The sequence below is a fragment of the Cryptomeria japonica genome, chromosome 11, assembly GCF_030272615.1.
Source record: "Cryptomeria japonica chromosome 11, Sugi_1.0, whole genome shotgun sequence".
Classification (NCBI taxonomy): Eukaryota; Viridiplantae; Streptophyta; class Pinopsida; order Cupressales; family Cupressaceae; genus Cryptomeria; species Cryptomeria japonica.
Genome location: NC_081415.1, coordinates 118,508,833 through 118,515,207, shown reverse-complemented (window position 1 = coordinate 118,515,207; position 6,375 = coordinate 118,508,833).

The window sequence follows — 6,375 nt, the reverse complement described above, 5'->3', positions numbered from 1 at the left end:
GTAGAAGTTGAAAAACATAAATTCTTTGATGAGCAAATAAAGAAGTGTAACAGAGATTTTGACACACTTCTACCAGAATTATGTAATTTATTGAAAGAGTACAAAAATTTGTACAAAGATACTTGTAAAACAAAATTTTTGACTGTAGATATAGACAAGAAGATGAGCAAGGTATAGGATGAGATCAATAAACTTGCAGATAGTTTTGTCAACTCACCTGATACACTATCAGTTTTTGAGGAAAAGATAACAAATTTTGAAGAAGAATTACTTAAATTGGAAAGAGTGAAAGAAAGAATAGTGAATAAGGCAAATCATTTGAGATCAAAACTAAGTCCAAGATTGGACTATCGAGCATCACTACGGAAGGAAGTATCTAAGGCACTAATACAGGGAGAGAAAACACCGACAGAGCATTTGTAGCATCTCATCGGTACAGTGAAGAGAACAGAGACAACAATAAAGGATAGCAAAAAGTTTATGGATAGTATAAACTTGATTTTGGGAGATTTTTTTCAAATTGTAACCACCCAATTACAAGGTTGAAACTACAAACTCTACTGACATCTTGACAACCTTTGTCATTGATGCCAAAGGGGGAGTAGTGGGATGAGAAAATTCAAATCACAGGAATCATATGCTCAGGGGGAGATCACACATTTTTGGTAACATTTTTGGACTTCACATTTTTTTTTGGATACATCTTTTGAAATTTCTCATGAGTGTTGCCATCAATGCCAAAGGGGGAGATTGTTGGCATATGCACACTCCAATGAGACATTGTATGTGATTGAAGGTTTTGTCATTGATGGCAACCTTGCAATCCTATGGCACCAGCAAAGGTATTATACCGGCATCAGAAGATCACACTCCACACCAACACTCAGGACACCGACACTGGCATAGAAGAAAGGAAGTATACCGGCACAGAGGCCGACAGGATTTTGTTATATTATATTTTGTTTATTATTGAAAAACTTTGTAAGCCGAATTGGAAAATTGTAAAATGACTCTTATATATAAAAGAGATCATTGTAGACATTTGAAAAAAAAAGAGATGTAAGCATTAAGGAAAAATATTAGGCAGACCTATTATGCGAAATATAGGTTAAGGGGTTTATGTAAGCAGTAGAGCAGCAACTGGTACTAGATTAGGCATTGAAGATGCTATTGTAAAGCAGTACAAGATATTGGATTTGTATAATCCTCATTGTAAGTCAGTGAGACTTCCCATTGATTAGTGAGCTCTAGGCAGTTGGCCTTCCTGCGTGTGCAGGCCCCTATTGTAAGTAATATTCTCTTATTGGCCAGTGAGTGAATATTGTGGGTCACAAATCCCACCGAGGTTTTTCCCACACTGGGTTTCCTCATTAAAACCTTGTGTTATGGTGTGCTTTTCATGTGGGTGTTCTTGATTCTATTTATTGCATTATTTCTTGCATACCAGTACACTGTTATATTATGTTCTGCATGTTTTAAGTCAAGAAATTCTATATACCGGTTAGATACTGATCCACCCCCCCTCTCAGTATCTGTGGGATTCCTAATAGAGTCTTCCTCCCCATTACCACACAAAGCACAAATCGAAGGTCCCAAGAATCATCGCTTGTGAATATTATCCCAAGTTAGGCATCTATTCAAGGCCAGAGTCCAAGCGATGCAGTTGCACTTCGGCCAAGAAGAATTGTTGCAAACCTATTTCCACCAGTGCACCTCTCTTCCCTCCAATCTTCGGTTCAATATCTTCCTGTATCCACTTGCTACAGTAAAGATTCCCTTAGGATTCGGGGACCAGACAAATCCATCCCTACCCTTGATGCCACTACAGTGTCTACTCGCCAGAATGCCATGTAACTCAGCATTGTCCTCCTCCATCCCAGCATTCGGCCACTCAATAGGATCCTTCCACCACTCCATCTCCAGCCACCCACACCTATAAATAGTCTTAAAGTCACTCACCCTTGATCACCCTGCCTCCAAAAACCTCTAGCTAAGGTTCCTAAGATTAGGAAACCGATCAAGGATGGGGGGGTACCAGCCTCAAGAGTCATTCCAGAAAAGGATCTCTCCCCCCCTCCTGCAGATCAAAAAGAGTCCTTCCTTGATGAGAGAGGCCCCCTTCTTGAGAATAAACCAAATTATGGAGCCTTTACCCTCAAGTGGATATCTTGGAACCTCCTGTACAGGGATCCTCTGCATATATTTGTAGGCCAAAATCTTAGCCTAGCCACGATCCTGCTCGACACACCACCTCCAGTACAATTTAGCCACTAGAGCCTCCCCAAATAAAATAGCCTGCCTTAAACCAAGCCCCCCGATTGCTTTAGGCTACACACCAGGTCCCAATTGACAAGATTCCATTTGGAAGAGGATAGATTGCATGCCCATAAGAATTGCCTTGCCAAAGAGTCCAAGCCCTTCAAGAACCACTTCGGAGCCACTTGAAGCATACATCGATAGATCGGAAGAGCTTGAACCACCGACTAAATCTGTTGGACCCTCCCAGCAAATGACAACCATCCACTAGAACATTTGGAGCTGATTTTCGATGGCCGTTTGTTAGATTTGTGATGAATTTTCATCGGAGTGCCAACAAAATCAACCGTCAAAATCTCGACGTCAGATTGGTCGATGATGGCATACCCGTCGGAAATACGACAATCCAATGCACTCTGCCAACGTTGTATGTCCGCCGATTACATCGTCGGTCGAAAGCTTGGTAGTTGTCGTAATTCCGATGATGATAATTTTTATCAAAAAAAAAAATTATTATCGATGTCGTTGTTTCCTTCCTTCGATGGCTCTTTTATATTGATGAGACATCGCTGGGTCTCATTGATACCTTTTGAATTCAGATCGATGAGACCCAGTGATGTCTCATCGATATAAAAGAGCCATCGAAGGAAGGAAACGTCGATGAATTCTAGAAAGGACTCGCCGAAGATAATAACTTCATCGACAAAAGATATCAAAGAAAGCAGAGAGGGTCTTCATCGATGGGAAAAGTTCTCGAGGAAATAATATTATTGGTGCAACATAAAAGGGACCCACCGAAAGGAGCGTTTTCATTGAAAGAATAATATCAATTAGACAAAAGGAAGCTATATCAATAAAACATATCGATGAGGATATAGGTTTCGAGGAGGTTAAAAGGCATGTTCTTGATATGTATGGTTTTGCCAATGTAACTTTATCGGTGAGATAATAGACTCATTCATTGACGGGACATAGTGATATCGATGAAAGAAGTATTTCAATGAAAAAATAAAGGAGCACATCGAAGCCCAAGGTTTCTTCGACATAAGACTCGATGGATATCAGATATGTTTTGATGAGGAGACAGCCATACTGACCGAATACAATATTTCGATGAAGGGAAAAAATACTTGATCGAAGTAATATTTGAAACAAAATTATTGTCGATAGAAACAATGAGATCGATGGACTAAAGAAACAAATGATCGAAAGAAATCCTCATCGAAATGATTATTGATTGCCATGAAATTCAGAAACAAATGCCACGAAAGGTCACATCGCCATTAAATTTGCATGTGTACCCGAGTGACCGTTGTCCAAAACGGCCATTACTAATTGATTAAATATGCCATAAGTAGTGGATCAACATCAAAGCACACAACTTTAAGGAATTCACAGGTGACAAACTGAAAGCAAGAATTGGGCAAATTCATAGATAAAGCTCAGTAATTCCAAGTAAGTTGTTTGCACACAGAGCTCTTTTTTAAAATTGAAATGGAATCATCATCTAAAACTAATAAGACCAGAAAGGGAAAAGAACCTATCACTGCAAAAGAAAAACCTAAAAGACAGAAAAGGGAAGGGCGTTCTTTGGCCCAGGACCTGATTGACCAGTGCCCATCATCCAGTTTGAGGTCCAAGAAGATTAGAGGTGATGAGGAAGGCCTGGAGGACCTATCTGAGGATCTTGGAGACATATGGACAGAATTGAGAGGGTATGAAATATTCATATATGGGTACAACAAAAGAGTTGCCCCTCAACCTATCAACAATTTATGGCGATTGATCTTAGGATGGTTAGTTGTGGCTAATGTATTCGTGAATGTGGAGCTCATGAAGGCATTGGCAAACAATTATGACCCTAAAACCAGGACCATATATAACTACATGGGTGAGCTAATTCTTGCAATCACAAAGGAGGTTATTGACACCGTGTTTGAGTTGGATTGGGGATTTGAAGAATTGATTGACCTCAAGAAGTTAACAAGTGAATATTTTAACCTAGAGTACATTTACAAAATGTGGAGACTCCCTATATATAGACCTAGGAATGCAGGGTCCTTAGTGCCACTAGGTCAGGATGACAAAGCTTCCTATGATGTCAACTCTTTCCATCCATATTTCAAGTATACCTATTACTGTGTTGCCCAAGTGCTAGGGATAAAAGCCCATCCTTTGATGGATATTTCAGCCATGGTCATTTGTGCCGATTTGCAGTCTAAGGACCCCCGCTTCTTTGATTTTTCTGCTTATTTGGTTGAGGTTTTGAATCATGGGTTAGAAAAGTTAAAGGGGGATGTCATCAATGTTCATTTCAAGCATTCTTCCTTACTTATGCATATGCTATTGTATGTGGGCCAAGATGAAGGGTTATGGCCAGAAGAGTTATGTGTCAAGACATATGACAATGCTGGGATGAGAAAACTAGTGCAACTATGGGTTTCTTGATGGGACCAGAGGTATGTGAATAATCAATATTGACATTTTGAGGAGTTCTTTGTCAAGCCATTATATAGACAGTTGGGATGCCCATGCGATCATGCCCTTGCACCAGATGTTCAAATATTTCTAAGACCAAAAGATTTTGCTGAAGATCCCTCAATTGAACACAATTGGGGAGATTGGTATTATTTTTTAGACCGCACACAAGTCAGGGTATATGGGTTCGAAGGGAGACCATACTTATTACCACTTACAGTCCCTAACAAAGTGGCTTGTCTGGAAATTGTGAGGCAATTTTTAATAGTGAGTACAGTATATCTGACAAGCCATAGAAAACAATCAATTGTACCTTGGTTAGTATTTTCAGATTTTATTGTGAAAAGTTCAAAGAGTTATGGCCTGTTGCAGACAAAATTGGATTATTATGGCATGGCTATGGGGGATCCAAGGCCCAATTTCGATCCTGAAGGATACATAAGGATAGCCCGGTCATCACAAAATCTGAAGGCTGGAGAGAATAAATCTTACCTACCAGATGACCTCATTAAGAACATTGGCAGAGAAGAGGCCAGAGTGAAGCGAATAAAGTTTGAGAAAGCAATGCAAGCTTATAAATGGAAGCTTTTTAGAAGGAAAATGGATGAGAATGTGCTACAAAAGATTGAAGACCCCTTCGAGTTGGCCAACAAACTTGTGGAGCATGAATTGGAAATACTTGAGGGAGTCCCGCCTCATGTTTTTAGGGATTACATTGATACTATTAGGAATACAGAGTGGTGCAGGAGCACCCAGGAAGACAAGGTGGAGCAGGGTCACTGATAGGCCCTATGGAGGATTTGATGAAAAATGAAGACAAACAAGACCTATAAGGTCTTTAAGTGATGTAACATGGTCATGTGAGCCATAAAATGTACTAAAATACAATGTAATGGTCAAAAAGTGTAAAATTGCCATTTTGAGCAATTAGGCCTAGAAAAGGCTAAAATTGGGTTTTTGGGGTAGAAGTGTGTTTAGGTGGATAGAATATGTTTATAAGGTCATATAATTACCATTTTAATGTTTTATAAGGTTTAGATATATTTTTGGCAAGTTGACATACATAGTTGTCAAACTTGACAACTTTGGAGCAACTTTTTGTTGTCAAAAAGTTGTCAAGAATGCAAAAAGTTGTCATAAGTTAGTTATAAGTTGGTTTTAGGTTTGATTTCAACCTAGAAGGCCTTGAGGGTTATAAATGGATGAAATTGAATCATTTTTGGTGGTTGGGAAAAGGTTTTTTGATCGGGTTTGGAGTTTTGAAGCAATAAAAATCTGATTTTCATGTGTATTTTCCAAGTTTCCACGTAGAACAGTATGATTTTCCATTGTTTTGAGTGCTTTTATGAATTATTTTTCATTCCTTCATGGTTGGAGATGTCTCTATAATTAACTAAGTTTATTTTGGCTTTTTTTTGAAGTGATTTGGTTTTGTTTTGGTGAAGTTGTCTAATTTCTTGTGAAAACAGTCATATCCTTGCCCTAGGGTTAATAGTGAGCATGAAAATGTTGTATATTTTATTTCTAGATTGATCTAACACCACAAATGGGTATGATGGTGTATTATATTTTATATTTTCATAAGATTTCATTTCAGGAGGCCATGCACAAGATGGCATGTGCATTGTGGGAGTAAAGGTC